Genomic DNA, 19161 nt, shown 5'->3' with positions numbered 1-19161 from the left:
ACGAGAGCTAGCCCCCAAATGCCTTGCACAAAAGGTGTCTGTTGTCTTTGTGGTTGCCATGACAAAACCCTTTACAAAACAACATAACAAAGCAAAGGTTTGCTTGGGCTCACAGCGGAAGAGTCCATCACGGCAGGGAATGCAGGACAGCAAGAACATCAGGCACTTGGTGGCGCCATGTTGGCGGATCTGAGCAGAGAAACAAAAGAGATAATGAAACCAAGGAAAACTGCAAAGAAGAGATAAAGAAAACATGAACAATAAAAGGTAGAACCAAGTCAGTTAAAAGGAGCAGAGGGAAAAGGCTTTAGGGAACTAATCCATAGAACATAAAATTGGAAAAGAACCCATAATTCACAGAGAGAGTGATATATGCAAATCAGAGGATCCAAAATACATGCAATATATGTTTTAAAGTAACAGAATAGAAGAAATTTTCATAGTTAGTGTCACTTAACATAACACTTCTAGCCATGATACCTGGAAACTGACAGATTTCAAAGTCTTATTGGCTATAGAGTTTCTGTGTGTGTGTGGGTGGGTGGGGGTGGGTGTGTGTGTGTGTGTATGTGTGAAGACTGTATGGAAAACAATGGTCAATGTCTGGTGTCTTTTTCACTCATTGAACCTGGAACTCACCATTTGCTAGGCTGTCTGACTGGTGTATTGCCCCACTCTCCCTCCCCAGGGATGAGGATAACGGTGCCCTCTCTGCTCAGTTTTTACATATCTGTAAGCTATCAAACCCAGGTCTCATGTTTAAACTGCAAGCACTTCACCAACTGAAACACTTCCCCAGCCCAAATGTAGGATTCCTTTTTAACACCTTTTCAATAATCGTATACACTCTCTCTGCCTCACACGGAAAGAGAACCCATGTCCCTTTTGTCCCTTTCTCAGCAATGAAAAAGTTAGTAGATTCTGGCTGTTTCAGCCTGGCCCTAGAGATGTAAACCTTCATATCTTTCATTTCTATCTAATGAGCTCAAACATATTGATGGGTATTGTCTAGATCTGTAACCTTTTTTGAATGTGGTTTTCTCTTTCTATCATTTCTTCTCATTTTGCTAGCTATGCTTCTTTTTAAAAGATAATAGCTTTCCCAAACAATTATTTTTTGCTGCTCTGAAACATAATCTATATGGGAAAAAACAAATAATGTCTCCCATTTGAAGTAGATGTTGTCTGAACCCTAGGAGACACTGCAGCTACTTTTTCTTCCAGATGATGATGGGAGCTGATTTAGGAAGCGTGGCTGTGAGGCTTGCTTTAACACACCATGTCTTTTTCCAAAGTAATTATTTGGGTACTGAATGCTTCCTCTACCAACCCCTCCTTGGATTCACCTCATACTGACTGGAGGAAAACTCTGCCAAAGCTTCCCTTAGAAGAAGGTCTAGAGATTATATTTGCTGACCAGGCTGGGTGGGAAACACTGGAGCAGAGAGAGTAGTATGATGTCCCCTTTGATATTATTGATTGGCCTTAATTTCCTATAGGGCAGCAGACACTGAACACAACCTCTGGCTACACTTGGCACATTTTCACTTGGATTGGCATGTTTCCATATCTCCTGGCATACATTCTATAATTAATTTAAAAGGTCAGGGCATAATCTATAAAAATGATCAAGTCTGGAGATGGCTCAGTCAAAAAAGCCGCTTGCCATATAAGCACTCACATAAAATTGCTGCATGCTGTAGTGTGTGTCTGCAACTCCAGTTCTGAGAGAAGATAGCAGTCCCCTAGAGCTCAGTGTTCAGGCAGCCTAGCTGAGGGTGAGCTCTGGTTTTAGAGATGCTCCTCAAAAACTATGGTAGAGGGTGCCTGAGGAAGATGCTGAGTGTCAACTGCAGGCTTCTACAACACACATGCCCTTATGTAAGTTGTACATGCGTGCGTGTGCACACACACGTGAAAATACATATTCTGTTAAATCCTGAATCCATAGGAAGGCACAAATTTCTCCTATCCCATTCAGGACAGTCATGACCCTACCTAGACACAAGATGAGATGACATATGCATAAACTCTTTCCACAACATAGACTTCAAATGACTAACAACTATCTTGAATTTGTCTTACTTTCTACAATACAATGTTGAAAATGCATACATGTTAGCTGTATTACTGTAGACCAATTATTTCATAATAGTCATTAGTGCTAATACATTACAGCAAAAATACCATTTCCCACAGAAAGACTTTCCATAGGTTTCTACTTCTGGTAACTAGAGGCATGAATTATTTTGGAAAAAAAAAAAAAAAAGGTTTCTAAAATTTTTACTTTGAAGTTTCTGCTATTTCAGAAGCCAAATGAGGATTTATAAAGACTCAGTGAGGGAAATGACATAGCAGGGTGCATTTTGTTTTCTGTCCCTGTGTGACCTGGCCATGGAACATTACCAGGAGAAAGCTGTGCTTGGATGCGACAGCTCTCTAGATTCAACACAGTTTCCAGGATGACAGCAATTAACAAATCCCACTTGTGCCCCCTCAGTCCAGCACTGGAAAGCATTGTGGGTCAGCAGCTGACCCACTGAAGACAGTCCAACTTTCCTGATGACAGGCTATGGTTAGTCTGGGTCAACTCTCAGTTTGTCATTGTCAGAATCTAGAAACATAAGTAGATGGGCTTCTGGGAAGGGTTGTGTGAGGTTATCTTTTATATTGGAAGTGAGACCGGTTTTTTATGTATGGTATTTTGTTGTTGTTGGTGGTGGTGGTGGTGTTTATGTGCCATGTGAACCTGTGGAGATCAGAGGAAAATTTCATGGTGTCATTTTCTTCCTTCCATCTGTATGTGGGCTTTGGGGATTGAATTTGGGCTACTGGGATTCTATGCAAGTGTGCTTTACCTGATGAGCCACTCACTGGGCTAGAAAACTCGTCTTAACTATAGGTGGAATGGTGTACTGCTTGAGATGGAAAAAGCAAGATGAGTGCTTACATGCATTCATCTCTGTTCCCAACTGTAGGTGTCGTATGACCAGCTGCTTCAAGTTCCTGCTGTCTTGATTCCCCCCACCATGATGAACTGTATCTTTGAACCATGAGCCAGAGTAGGCCCTTTCTCCCTTAGGTTGCTCTTGTCATGATAATGTTTCAGTAGAGCTAGAAAGGAAATTAAGACATGTGGTAATACGGGCCTGTTTTCATGAGTGTCTTCAATCTAGTTAAAATTCCAATAAGGTTTCTGTTTTTTAAATCCATGCAGACTTTGCCTTAAGCCAATGCAGGTGTTTCAGTTCATTGACAACTATAAGCCTGGTTGGAGCATGTGTGCTTCACAGTTTTGCCTTCTCTCACATCTGCTTTGAGACCTCATTCTTGTGGTTAACTGAGCATACTGACTTCAGGAGTTAATCAGTGCACAGCATATATTTCCATTTCCCCAGCAGAAACAGGATATCAGCAACATCCTCAAATACCCCCTATGTAAACCTCAAAGGATTAGTGATCATTTGTAATTTGTCACATTGCCTAAAACATAATATTGAAAATACATGCAAGTTATATATTGTAGTCCATTATTTCATAATGGTTCGTGGGTTGTAAATTTTAGGTTCTAATAACTCAAAGAAAACTGTTATTTCCTAATGAAAGACCTTTATATTCGTTCATGTCCTATAACCACATGCATGGATTATTTAATCCCTACCCCCTCACACACACACATATGCTCCTTAAGATAAAAATACTTTCATTGCTGCAAGCATCTACCTTGGAGACTCTCCAGAGAAATCCAGGCTCTTTTTTCTGCTTATTGCTCAGGCTTTGGGTCCTGGCTGTGGGGCCAACTGGGAAGAGTAGCCACAGTGAAGAGAAAAGAAGTCTAAAAAGAGCATTGCTTAATAGTGCAACAGAACAGTCCTGCAAGGACCTTTATCTTTGTGGATGACATTGTGGATTGAATGGAAAATGTTCCCCACAGGCTCATGTGTTTGTTCACTTGATTTCCAGCTGGTGGTGCTGTCTGGGGAGGTTGTGGAACCTTTAGGAGGTGGAGCCACATTGAAAAAAGTGGAGTGCTGGAAGTAGGCATTAAGATTTTGTGACATCACTACACTTCTTGTTCACTCTGACCACTTGATCTGTGTACCACTGTGTCTTCTATTGGCTGCCATCTCTTCCCTACCATGAAGGACTGTATCCAATTGTAAGTCACAATAAGATGTTTCCCCCTTAAGTGGCTTCTTGTCAGGTATCTGGTCCCAAAAATGAGAAAAAATGGGAAACACATTTCACATGAGTCTGTGGGACAGGGGGCCTGATCCACACTAGATGTGTTCATGTGAAAATAGACACTCCAGATGAGTATGTGAGAGGATGGGTCTGGCCCAGAGCTCACAATCCAGATGCGAGTCAGTGAGCAGCTGTATCTTCAATTCTTAATATTTTCTCAGACACTTGAGTGTTCTGCATAACATATGTCCATATGAGAACCTAGCCATCTAGTGTAGTGTGAGAGCCAAGCAGGGGGCAGGCCTGCTTTTCGTTCTGCCCTGCTCTCACACGGCTTAGCTTTACACCTGAAATAAAACACACAAATTGTATTCTCTTAAACACTGCTTGGCCCATTTAGCCCTAGCCTTTTACTGGCTAACACTCACATTTTGATTAACCCATATTAGTAATCTGTGTAGCACCACGAGTAGTGGCCTACAAGAAGAGATCTTAACCTGTGTCCATCTCAGAGAGGAGAGGTATGGCGGACTGCCCGAGGCATCTGCCTCACTCCCAGAATCCTGTTCTGTCTACTCCACCCACCTATGTTCTAACCTATCAGGCCGAGCAGTTTCTTTATTAATTAATCAATGAAATCATCAGATAGATAGAAGACACACCTACATCATTTCCCCTTTTTCTGTTTTAAACAAAAAAGAAAGGCTTTTCACTTTAACATAGTAAAATTACATATAACAAAACAGTTATCACGCAAGAATTACAGTTACAATATTTATATCTATTTTATCTTTTATCATAACTAAGGAAAATTATAACTAACCATTCTTCAACTCCATCAAAGACTCCAGAGGATATATTACCTAAGTAAACAAGAAGTAAACAACTTCCAAAACTCTAGAAATAACAGCGACATCTTGCTGCCTGGACAGTCACCCAAAGTTCCTCTGTACTGTTGGGGCATCCATCTCCGGTCTACAGGCCCATAGTATCCAGAGACATTTCCATGAAGCAGGAAATTTCAAAGGCAGTTCAGTCACTATCTGCTGTGTCCTGCAGAATGTCTCGCAGACTCTTTCATGAGTCAGGAAACCCTGAAAGACCATCTCACCTTAGGCAAATTCAGCAGTACTCTTTCTGAGGGTTGTTTGTGTCCAGTTCATTCATCAGTCCTGGCAAGAGCAGTTTCTTGGCCAAATGGCTAACCAACTCCATAAGGAGCCTCTTCGATGCCCATCTTCCTCTTGAAGTAGATTGGTGGTGCCGGGAGCAGACATGTCTCATTGTCCTGAAAAGCCCTAAGTTATTAAAACATTTAAAATGCCATATTCTGTAGTCTTTTAAAGATATGAAGAATGCCTATTTAACTTAATTATATCTCTATATATCTAGAAAATCTAACTAGCATGACAATAAGTTTTACTATTATCGATGATTATCCATTAGCAACCTATATTTCCTAATTACATATTATATTTTTAAATGAACTATACAATTATTATACCTTAATCAAGATCAGAAATACATATACATCTAACAAATTGACCTTAAATTTAAATCACTAAAGCAACATCCATATCAATGCAAAATTATTCATATCTATATCATATCGCCCTTTAAATGTAAAAGAACATTTATAAACAATATTTGGGAATATGGGCGCAGTTATTTCTCTCCAAACTGCTTCCTGCTGTATGGGGGTGCTGTTAATCAGATCTTTCATCGTGTAACCTGTGTGCCAGGTTCATCTCAGTTGGCAGCTGAGTGAAGTAATTTTCTGAAGTTGTTCACAGCAACCTTTCAGGAGGGTGTGGCCTATCATACCATATTGGGATAGAAGCAATCCACAGGGTCTCATTTTCTGTAAAAACAAAAGAAGAATCTCTTTTCCAAAGTATCATATCCTTAGATCCAAATTCTGAAGTCAAGGTATTTTCAAAATATCTATGTTGGATTAGTTCATCAGCATTTATAAACAAATATCTTTTAGCAGTTGTTTCTCCTTCCTCAGCATTCAAACAATTCAAAGAGAGCATAATAGATACAGTATTCAAGATTCTCTGTGTATTTTCCATCTTTGTGCAGCTTTATTTTAACCTCTATTCATTTATATTTACTTTGTGAGAAAGGTTCTCTGTATATCTTTGTCCTGGAATAACTCTGTAGACCAGACTGTCCTTGAACTCTCAGAGATCCACTAGCCTCAACCTGGGATTTAAAGGTGTGTGCTACCACACCCAACTACTTCCTTTTTTTCTTCTTTACTCTTAAGAACTTTAACCTTTAGCCTGCAATATTTTAACACACTGTAAACCATTTAGAGCTTTTTTTTAATCTCTCTTTACTATATATCTCTCTTTTTCTGACTACACGAGTCTTTAAGGAGAGGGTTAAAAACTATGGTTTTGATGGCTGGATCCAGCCCCTTCCTTAGCTTTCCAGCCCCTTGGCTGAGGTACCAACTGTAGCCACGTTTATGGCCCACAACTCTATGATGTTTTCAAGGTCCCCTGCCAGCAAGCAAGCTGCAGCATTCTGCTCACAGACCACAACTCAGTCAGACTGCCTGGCTGAAAGAGTCCAAGTTTGCCCTGGCAGGACGGCACAGAAAGCCAACAATTTAAACCGCACAGCTTTTTTCCTGCTATGGCTGAAAACCGAAAAGCATGCATTCAGCTTTTCATCAACACTGTTTAAGTGTTTTGTAGCAGGACCTCTTAAAAGAGCTGCAGGGTTTTGCAGCTAAAGCTGAGTCAGGAAGCCTCTCTTAGATGAGAGCGCTTGCTTACCTATAGCAAGCAAAGCCAAACCTGAGAAATTGCTGCTACCGAGAAAATATGCTTTACTCTATTCTTTCCCAAGCTTTCTCAGGCTTTCTGTGGATTCAGTTATCCACGTGGGCACCATTCTGTAGTGTGAGAGGTGAGCAGGTGGCAGGCCTGCTTTTCATCCTGCCCTGCTCCCGCACAGCTAGCTTTACACCTGAAATAACAACACATTAATTGTATTCTTTTAAACACTGCTTGGCCCATTAACTCTAGCCTCTTACTGGCTAACTCCCACATTTTGATTAACCCATATTTAGTAATCTGTGTAGCACCACGAGGGGTGGCTTACCAGGAGAGATCTTAACCTGCATCTGTCTTGAAGAAGAGAGGCATGGAGACTGCCCGAAGCATCTGCCTCACTCCCAGAGTCCTGTTCTGTCTACTTTACCCACCTATGTTTCTAACCTATCAGGCCAAGCAGTTTCTTATTAATTAACCAATGAAATCATCAGATAGATAGAAGACACACTTACATCAATCTAGGGACTTCTCAACCCATTCTTGCCATATAAGAGATGAAGCAGGAAGAGGACACTAACAGAACCTATGAATATGGGTTTGTATTGCAGGCTAGTGGTACTGAGTGCACCATGGAGAACTGACAAGTGTAAAGTCAGACTTGGTTCCCTGGGTTTTGAGAGTGCTATTTACTTTAAATTCTAGCCTCTTCTGATGTCTTTGTGTCTTCACCATTATCTGAGGTGTTGAATAAAAGATAAGACCACTTTAAATTCCTTCTGTTCTCTGTACACCATGACAAAACTTGAACAAAATATCATAAAATGATCTCTATGTAACAATGTTATTCTATTTGCTTATGTGTGTATATCTGTGTGTATATGTCTATGTGTGTACTGGGGAACATGTGTTCAGGTGCCCAGTGGGGCCAGGGGAATAAGAGTCCCTGGAACAGGAAATACAGGCATCTGTGAATTTTCTGATAAACATACTGAAAACCAAACTCAGGTTCCCATGACTGAGTAGTGTTGGTGGAGATTTCTGTCTCACTCAGTCCCATAATAAACACAGGGAAACTATATTATTTGCAACACTGTTTGGCCAATAGCTTAAGTGTATTGCTAGCTAGCTCTAAAATCTAGAATTGACCCATTTCTATTCATCTGTGTATTGCTTCATGGCTGTGGCTTATCAGCAAGGTTCCAGAGCATCTGTCTGTGGCAGCAGGCTACATGGCTTCTCCCTGACTCTGCCTTCTTTCTCCCAGAATTCAGTTTAGTTTTCCCAGTCTAGCTCTGTTCTGTCCTGCTATAGGCTCCAAATAGCATCTTTATTAATCAATGGTAATCACAACATAAGAAGGGAATCCCACATTACCTCCCCTTTTCTGTTTAACTAATACCTATATTGGCAGTTTGTCAGTCACTTTCTTCTGTGTCCTGCAGAATGTCTAACAGACTCATGAAGTAGGAACCCCAAAGGACCATCTAACCTTTAAGCAAGTTCAGCAGTAATTTCTCTGTGGGTCCTGTATGTCCAGTTCACACAGCATTCCATCAAGCAGTCCAGTCAAGAGCAGTTTCTTGCCCAAATGGCCAACATACTCCTTGAGGAGCCTCTTTAATACCTATCATCCTATTGAAGTAGATTGGTGCTGCCAGGAGCAGATAGATGTGTCTCATTGTTAAGAAAACTCTTAAGCTCTTAAAACATTTTAAATGCCATATTCTGAAGGTTTCTGAAAGATTTGAAGGATACCTTTCTAACTGAAATATATCTCTATATATCTAGAAAATCTAACAAGACTACAGGCTTGACTATTATAGATGATTATTAACTATTAACCTATATTTCTTAATTATACCTTACATTTTTAAATGAGCTGCACAAACACACTACCTTAATCAAGGAAAATATACATATAACAAAATTGATCTTAAACTTTTATCAATAAACCAAGATCCATACCAATGTAAAGTATATACCTCTATAGTATATTCCCTTTAAATGCAAACAAAAATTTATAAACAATATTTGGGAATTTGGGTGTAGTTCCCTCCAAACTGCTTTCTACTTTTTATTGGGTAAAGTATTGGGGGGGGATGTTCACAGTGACCTTTTGGTGGTTCTTGGGCCATCAAACCCACATTAGTCTGGAATTAATCCACAGGTTATCATCTTCTATGGAAACAAAAGCAGAACCTCTTTTTCAAAGCAACAAATTCCAAGACCCAAATTTTGGAATCAATATATTTTATATATTGGTTCAGCTTAGCAGCCCATACTGTACTTAGCTCCTTCACAAAAAAATTAAAGAAAACACAATAGTGAACATAATCTAAACTCTCTGTGTATTTCCATCTTTATGTGGCTTATTTTCTGTACTCCTTTTAATCTATGACTATCTATACTCTGTCTTGTTAAAGGCATTGTTTTATTTTTTTTAAATCTATTTACTTTTTATAATACTCATTTTCTTCTCTCTCTCTGCCAAGCCTACTTACATTTTTTAAACACACTGTTACTTGTTTAGAGTTTTCTTATGTCTGAATCTGTCCTATTGTGTCTGTAATCCTTTTCTGTGCAGGAGTGTTTTGTTAAATGCTAAGCACCTCCTAAAATGCTAAGTGGCTTCGTGATTAGAACTAAGGCTGTTTTGCCTTTTGGCCCCACCCAGTTCAACATGTTGGAGGTCCATTCATTGTCTTTGAGAGCCATTCTCTCAGTCCCAGATCCACGGTTGGGTTGCAGCAGGTCAGTGTTGCTATTAAGCAAGATGTAGCACTCTATTCACAAGCCCCATTTAAAGGCTCCATAGCTGGATCTCCTAAAAGAGTCAGAGTTCATGCTAGCAGCACAACCCAGGAAGCCAATGTTTCAAAACTGCACAGGATTTTTTTTTCTGTTATCACTGAATCAGGAAGACATCTCTTAAAGGAGCTAGGAGCTACAGGATGATACCAGCAAAGGATGCAAGAAGCTCTGTTAAACTCTGGGGGTTGTGTGTGTGTGTGTGTGTGTGTGTGTGTGTGTGTAGAATTCCTTTTTAAGCTTTCTCAGGTTTTACATGGATATAGCTAGCACACAGGGAACCAGTTTGTAGAACCAGTCTGTCTCCCCACATCCTTGTCCCATAATAAACACATAGAAACTATATTATTTGCAATACTTTGTGGCCAATAGCTTAAACATATTGCTATCTAGCTCTTACATCTAGAATTAACCCATGTGTATTGTCACATGGCTGTGGCTTACTGGCAAGGTTCCAGCACATCTGTCTGTGGTGGTGGGCTACATGTCTTCTCCCTGACTCTGCCTTCTTTCTCCCAGAATTCAGCTTAGTTTAATTCTGCCCTGCTATAGGCCCCAAACAGCTTCTTTATTAATCAGTGGTAATCACAGCATACAGAGGGGAATCTCACATCAGAACAGCAAGTGCTCTCGTCACTGAGTCACCTTGCCAGCTCCTCCATGATGAAGAAGTTATGGAAGCTCATGTTCCATAAAATGTTCCAAGCAGCACAAATTGAGCATAGGAGCCCTAATGACACCATTCTAAGATTCTTCATATTGTCTGAGAGATGGCAACTGTGGGTACCAAGACAGTTTTGTGCCATAATTTAGAAAAGAATAAAGGACCAATTCAGATTTTGTTTTGTTTAGCTACAAAATGAAAGCCTTGGAAGTCATTTCTTAACACAAATTTTATGTAATATTATACCTGAGTATACACATTGAGAACTTCTCTGCTGACACTGAATGCTCACAAGAGGCAATTTGGAACAGATTGAATCTCCCCCATTCAGAGTACTCAGAAGAAGCAGGGTTTCTGATTTGGTGATCATATTTTACTATATTGGCATGTATGTAATGAGATAGTTTAGGAATATCCTAGATATTCTTAGACTAACTATCAGATTCCTATATATTTTTTGGATATTTGATGCACAAATATAAAAAAGACAAATATAAAAAAGACTTTCAAACAATTTTTAAGACTAATTTTGTACATGAAACAGTTTCAGAATATGAATTTTTCTGCCTATAACCTCTTGTCTGCCCATGTCCTATTGTCTCTCCATGTCCTGTTGTCCATATATGTCTTACTGATTGATGCTCAGAACTTTCAGATTTCACAGTATCTCAGATTTTATGTTTTTGGATGAGGGATAGTAGACATATATTTGATATATAACAGCAATACTATTCTTGCATATATATGTATGTGTGTGCATGTTCACCTGTGTGAGCGCACATATCTGTGCATGCATAGACTGACAAGTTGACACAGATGTCTTTCTCAAAAGCTCTTCATCTTAAATATAGCAAGGGATCTTGATAAACCCAGAGATTGCTGCTTAGGCTAGTCTGGCTGGTCAGCTTGCTTTGGGGGTCCTGTCTTTGCCTCCTGCCACTGGATTTAATGCCATGCCATCAGCTTCTATGTCGGTTCTAGAGATACAAACTACATCCTCATGCTAGCAGGCCAAGCACTTTACCCATTGAATTATATCCCCAGTCCAACATTGTTCTTCTGATGCTGGAATGCTAGAGATTGATAGAAATGAAAGAAAAAAAATGTGTGTTTGCAAGCAACTATATCTGACCCAGAATAAGATGATAGGAGGGCCTATTCCTTTGACCTAACAATTCTGTTTCTAAGCCTAAAGTGATAAAAAGTCTGTGTCAGACAGCTTCCTGAAAATGTTGAAATAGGGGAAGGGGGTGAAATGAGACAGAAGCACCATGGCAAGGTACAGATTTGGTCAGAGCCCTAACCTAAAACATTTCCAGTGTATAGTCACATGACCACCTTCCCGAGACGATTTCTGGAAAGCTTGCACTTGCTGTGGCCCAGCAGGAAGGGAAACAACATTTATCCAGCTCTTGTGTGTGTCTCTTGGCACTGATCCAAACTCCCCTCTGGGGCCTGTAAGAATATAGACGCAGGCTGTCTTCTTGGAAGTTTATACCATTGTATCCTATAAAAGACTTGGTCAAGCCAATGTGACAAGATTTATAAACTCAATACAGCACATGAACATAGACGCAGCATTCATTTCCTCAAAAGAAGGGACACTGAGATGGCTCCACAGGCTAAGGCATCTGTGACCTGGGGTCAATCTCTAGAACCTACATGGTGGAAGAAGAAAGCTGCCCCCTGTGGGTTGTTGTCTGACCTCCATGTGTGTGCTATGACACACTTGTATGTACATGCACACACACACAAAAATAGCTAAATGAATGTATGAAACTGAAAACAGAAAAGGATGAATGTCCATCAATAAGGAAATAATAAAATATATTAGTGTTCCCTTAACTTGGATAGATCTAAAAGAATGAATTACTTATATAATGTACTTATCCACAAATATATCCATAACTTGATATGTCCTTAAATGATAGGAGGGCTGAGAGGCCTCTTTAGGGTTCCCTTTATAAAGACGTTAATCCCATTCATGAAGGCTCAACTCTCTTAACCTAGTTATCTTCTTTAAGGCCTGTTTGTCTATCACCACTCTGGGGTTAGAATTTCAGCACCCAAGTGGATGATCCAATGTGAATGATCTGATCATAGTGAAGATCTCTGAATTCTGGTGGAATAATGTCATAGCTAGTCTTAGTTGCCTACTAAATTTAGACTCCTGTCTGTAAGTATGTTTCCAGAGATGTTTAACTGAGGGGTAGAGAAGACCCACCCTGAATGCAGGTGCTACCATCTCATAGGCTGGGGACCAGCCTGAGCAAAAGGACAAAAGGAAGCCGAACATGAGCATTCGTCTTTCTGTGCCTCCTGAATTCAAATGTAACGGGAGCTGCCCTATGTTCCTGCTGCCAAGCCCATGCTACAGTGATGGGCTGTGACCCTTTAAGTGAATCAAAATAAGTTTCTTTTGTCATGTATTTTTTCATAGCTATGAGAAAAGTAGCTACCACAGATCACTATCTGCCTCAACTGTTAGGAGATAGCTAGGGGTAATCAGTCATAGCAAAGGTTGGAGAGAGGAAGAGAGATAATATTCCCATGTAACAACTGAAATTTGTCTAACGAGGCCATGCACCAAACAAGACTACCTGCCTACCAAGGTAACTTGTCTTAGCTGTCTGTACCTGGGCTAGGACTGTCTGGGCCAAGGATGAGGTGCCCAGGGAGGGGAATCAAACAAAGCAAGGACCTAGAGACCCTATAAAAGGTCCCACCCTTCCTGGTGGTGCCTTCCACTTTTTGTGATGTGTTTCCAGCTTCAGTGAAGGCCTGTTTTTAACTCTTCTGAATCTTGCTTCCTTTGTGCATTCAACTCATTTTCCAACTCTGGCAAGAACTAAGACTCTTGGACAGCCATTTTTCAGCTCTGACTCCTGATAACACAATCAGGTACTGGGCCACCTCTTTCCAGACTTCTTAGTTCTGATCCTGGTGCTCTCACAATTGTACCAAGAAGAGAAGATTCTCCACCCAGAGCAGATGTCTGTGAGCCATGAAGGAAGCTCCAGGGAGGCAGAGTTTGTGAACCACCTCCCTTGTCCAGTGAGATTTTACATGAAACAACTATCTTTGAATCATCCATGTTGTCCTACTGTGCTTTCTACTGCTGTGATAAACGCCGTAACTAAAAGCAACTTGGGGAGGAAAGGGTTTACCTAGCTTATCCTATTAGTAAACAGCTCATCACCGAGGGAAGTCAATCAGGGCAGGAGCTCATGCCGGAACCTAGAGGTAGAACTGAAGCAGAGACCATGGAGGAATGCTGTTCATGGTCTTGCTTCTTGTGGCTCTCTCTCAGTTTACTTTCTTATGCAATGTAGGCCCCCTACCCATGGGTGTCACTGTGGCATGGACCTTTCCAGATCAATCATTAACCAATAAAATGCACCATAGACTTGCCCGTGGGCTAATGTGACGAAGACATTTTCTCAATTGAAACTCTCTCTTTCTATATGATTCTATCTTATAGAAGGGTGACAAAAAAAATGAACCAGCACATACACTCCCGTAAGTAACCCCAATAAACTTACTTGCTCACCAAGCTAGTCTTGGGTAGAATCGTCCCTTCTGTCAGCCATTGGTACCCTGTCTGGGATGAGCAGACATAAGTGCATGTCTCCCCAGGAAGTATAGCAACCACCTAAGTTCTTATAAGAATTTACATGCGCAGATTCAAGAAACTGATATATTTTTTAAATTAAAGCTTTCGATTCTTATTTTTAAAATCTTACATGTTCATTTTGAAACTAAAATATGGAAGGAAAATTATAAACAAATTACCAAAATTTTTGTGAAAATGGTTCTCTGAGCAACTTCCTTCTCTTTCACTCTGTCTCTGTTTCTCTTGTCCTTGACTGGAGGTGGTAAGCGTTAAGAATAGCTTTCACTTTAATTTTTTTCTTTGTCAAACATTCCACAGTTCAATATGACTGACATGTATGAAGATAATGCTACAGCTAAAAAAAAAAAATTGGAAACTTGTGGATGAGCTTTCACATCTCAACTCTTTTCACTGATTTAAAAATGCAGTTTGATCAAAAACATCCTTATGAAGTAAACTCTATAGAGATAAAAAAAATATGGTGTGGGGATTTCCAAGATGCACTTCATGAATGAAGATCGTAATCCATTTGTTACACCCCCCCTGGAAAAGCTGCTGGTGAGAGAGGAGACTAAGCAGCAAAGAATGTGGCCAGAGTGTACAGAGTCGGGTCAGTAGGAATTTTCTCTCTCATGCAGCGGACTACCAATGCTGTCCCAGGGGCTGCTGCTCTCCAGTCAGAGAGCAGTGATCAAAACAAAAAAGATCATGACTGATCACCAACTTTGTTGGGAACTAACAGATGCTTCAGCTACGGACCTGGTTCCAGTCTCGCTGCAAACCTGATCACCTCACTCAGCAGAGCCTGTTTTGATTGGTATTCTGGGTTGTATCACCCTCAAGGAAATACACCTGAGATTTGCCTCCAGTATTGAGTCAAATATTCTCAGAGCTAACCTACAAGCAGAAGAAAAAAAATCTTGACCAATAAACACATAAAAAAAGTGTTTGACATCATTAACCAGCTGTGAAGCACAAATCAAAATTACATTGAGATTCTGTTTCACCCCAGCAAGAAAAGAAACAGTAGCAATGTCAGACATGATGAGAGATGAAAGAACATTTCTATACACTATTGGTGGCAAAGCAAATTAGTGTGGCCACTGTGAAAATTAGGACACAAGTTCTTTTAAAAGGTATAATAGAATTATACCCTTTCTGGTTCTATAACAAGTAGAATCATAGTACACAGTGGAAATATATAAATGCCAATATTTATCATGGTTCTACTTACAACAGCTGAAATATGGAATAAGCAAAAGACATTGTCAAAGAATAGATACAAAAGTGAGGTATGTATGGACAATAAAGTAATATTCATCTCTAAAGAATAACTAAATTATGCTGTTTATAGGAAAATTGATGTAACGTGAGACCATAATACTAAATGAAATGAGCCAGACCCAGACAAACACTGAATGTGTTCTGTAGTATGAAGAGTCAGAAGGGAGAGCCACAAAAGTAGAAGGCGGTTGTTGGGGAAGAGGAAAAGGTCATGGCAAGTAGAAGGGGATGGAACAGTAATGGATGGTAATTATGGTCAAAGTCTGTTGTGTTCATTATAAAGATGTCACAATGAATAACATTATTTTATACAATTACTGTATGATTTAAACAGTTTTAAGAGAAATTTTTTAAAACCATGGAATCACCTTGGTGATAGACCAAGACTGTCATGGACTATTAGCCCTTAGATCACGTAAGTGGAAGATGCCACAGATCATGACAGGAGGAAGCCCTAAGAAAGAGGAAGCCTGGAGATAGGGGCTTTCCTACTGGAGAATCTAAAAGTAGACAATAGACAAGCACATACTCTGTGGAACAATCTTTTTGTACACTGCGAAGATGTGTCACTCTGATTGGTTAAATAAAAAGTTCAAAGACCAATAGTTAGGCATGGATCTTGGGAGCAAAGAGGATGCTGGGAAGAGAAAAGGTGGGGCTACCAGAGAGGGAACAGACTTGAAGGAGGAGAGGAAAAACCACAAGTCATGTGACAACACATAGATGAATAGAAATGGGTTACGTTCTAACAGCGAGTTAGAAACAAGCTATTGGCCAAGCTTTAAAATTAATAATATTAATTAAAAGGGAGCTGATTACCCAATGAAAAAATCTACCTGCACACATATGGCTGATAATTTGATCACATAAATTACAGATATGTATTTTGAAATATATGATATAACCTATACTACTGGGAGCCAACTTCTCACTCAAATCTGGGTTGTCATTCTACATCACTTAACACAGACTGGTGTCCTTATTAATGGTTGTATCCTGTGCTATAATAAGGATGAGTCATACGTATTTAATTGTCTCCTTGTGAATAGACATTGAAACTCTGTCTTTGCCAATATCACACACTGTGATATGAATATCAATACAAATGTGTGCTGCCCATGCGCATCATTACTTACTTAAGAACTTCCTGGGAGTTGGAACTGCTGGATTAAAACAGGAACATAAGTTTTCTTCTGGGTGTCCTGTCTCAGACAGCCCACAGTAAGGGCATCTGATTTGTACCCTTCTGACAAAGAATGAAGAGTGAACGTTTCTCTGTGTTTTATTTACAGATGTTTTGGTCATATTTTTATACAAGTCTGGTAAATGAGGAAAATGCTAATTTTAAAAATATTTATTTTATTTTTATTTATGTCTAAGTCTTGGGAGGTATAGGTGCTTGCAGAAGCCAGAAGACAGTATTTGATCCCATGGAGCAGGAGTTAAAGTCAGTAGGGAGCTCCCAATATGGACTCCAGAAACTGAACTCAGCCTCTCTTCAAGAACAGTTGGGACTCTTAACCGCTGAGCCATTTCACCAGTCTCCAGTTGCTGTTTTATAAATATCTAGAATCTTGAGTACACATTAGTGTATAGTGGCCATTCGTAATTTTCCTATTGAGAATTATCTACTTACAAGCTTTGCATGTGATTCTCTACTTGGGGAGTTAATCTTTTCTCAATGTTTTGTCATTTTTAAAAAACATTTTAGAAATATTAATACTGGCTATACTGCAAATAGTTACCCCAGTGTTCCTTTCTCCAAAGCTGACAATACGGCCTCTTTCTTCACATGAAGGTTTAACACTGTTAAGTTGCCACAGCTATCGTTCCTCAGCCATACACAATCTCTCAGACAAAGGGGGAAGGGGCAAAGAGGGAGGAGAGGGGGGTGCTGCACCTGTGTTAAAGATGCTGAAAAGTCAAATGCCTGAACTGGGAGATTTGGGAGAGCTAAATTGTTGCAGACCAGAACCAAGTTATCGTGGGCTGTCTTTAGTTGCTTTGAAAGTCATTCATTGCTGGCACCCATGTCTGACCTAACGTCATGTGGCTGTCACAACCGTAATATGTGTTCTTAGGAGCCAAATAGCTTCCACCAATTAAAGCTAAAATTCTCAACAGCATCTGAAACCCATAACAGTGTTTTCTCCAGTCTGCTGTAACCCACTGACCATGGCTCCCACCACTGTATTTGGTAAACACTTCAATTTATTGTTACCTCCTGTGACCATTTCCAAAGTAGGACATCATTATGAATGTAACCTACATCTTTGTTTCTGGGCCATGGTCACTCTTATTGGCTCCATAATAAATTGTCCCTCTTATTCCCTTTGAGATGAGAACTTCAACACTACCTGGGGTATCCTAATGTAAAGTACCTTCCTCAGCTCCCAAATAACCACCACATTTCACACAATATTCACAGGGGCTTCACTCTTGCATTTAACTATTGATCCATCTAGAATTATTTTTATCACTGCCAAAGTTTTTCACCATCTAGACACCATAATGCTACATATTCAATAATCCATCATTTCTCCAGTGAGCATGTTACATTCTTGCTATTCTTGGAAGATTTTCTAGATTTTAATTTTATCTCCTGGTTCACTCTTCTCTCAATTCACGTGTGCTTTATAGCAATTTTATCCTAATTGAAACATTGCTGTGTCAAAAAGGATTTACATTTTCTCCTTGGTGCCTCTATCAGATAACTAAAATAGGATGAGAGACTAATTTGTTCTCTTCTGTTACTGTCAAAGGATAGCATCAATTTCTCTATGTTTGATTCCACCTAGAAGGAGGTGAAAAAACTCTGAGGAAGGAAATAGAACTTACATATTCATAATCTCCTCCCCATTTATCCAAGCAATATGCTGTTGCTGCAAGGAAGAGACTCTAAACAGCTAAGTGGACTTTCAATCATGCCGGGAGCTCCAGAGAGGCAGTATCCATGAGTCAGCATTCATACTGAGATGGTGTTTGTGGTGATAAAATGCCCATGAGTGATCTGTGTTCCCATGAGGGATCACAACCAACTCACTAGGTCACTAGCTAGTGGTGAAAGTCTTTGTATTCCATTCACATCTATTCCAAGCAAGTCACAAAACTCCAGGGTATATGTCAAATAACCATCAGTTATTTCGAGAAAGGTTAACAACTTTTATGAGACTTGGAGGTGTGAGGGATCCCAGGAGAGTGAGAAGTGGTTAGTTGGTATTGTTGAAAGAATATCCAAGCAGGACCATAGCTCGAAAGCATTGACAAAACCAAAGTATGGGACTTGCTTACCTAGGAAGATCTTAGGGAAGATGTTTAGAAATCAGTCCACACATTCAGTCTAAAGTTGTCTTTCACCATTGTGTAACTTGGAATAGGGCCAGGGAATTGACATGAAATTCTTCAATTTCAGCATTATGTCAACGTTTTTCCATAGACTTGAAAAAAAAAAAAAAAAGAGTAGCCATCTATTGTTTCTCAAACACTTGTCTAAAGAGCCCTTTCCTAAACATGTACATGAGATGACTTTTCTCTACCATTCTTCAGGGTTTGTGTTTCTGGTATCTATTTCAGATTTCTCAGAAATTTTGTAGATCTAGACATTCTATTTTTAGAAGGCAATTCTAGCCCACATGCTTCGTATTGAATGAAAAGCATAAGCCATTGGAAAAGGTACCAGCTGTCCAGGAGTAGAAACACACATGAGAGGCATTTTGAGAAACAAGTGAATGTTACTTAAGTCTTAAGGGAAAAGTAGGTCGCAGAACCCTGGGAAATGGTCTTAGACTGAAAAATTAAAGAAAAAAATCACCAGACAT

This window comes from Arvicola amphibius, chromosome 12, assembly GCF_903992535.2.
Source record: "Arvicola amphibius chromosome 12, mArvAmp1.2, whole genome shotgun sequence".
Classification (NCBI taxonomy): domain Eukaryota; kingdom Metazoa; phylum Chordata; class Mammalia; order Rodentia; family Cricetidae; genus Arvicola; species Arvicola amphibius.
This window is presented reverse-complemented; position numbering follows the sequence as displayed.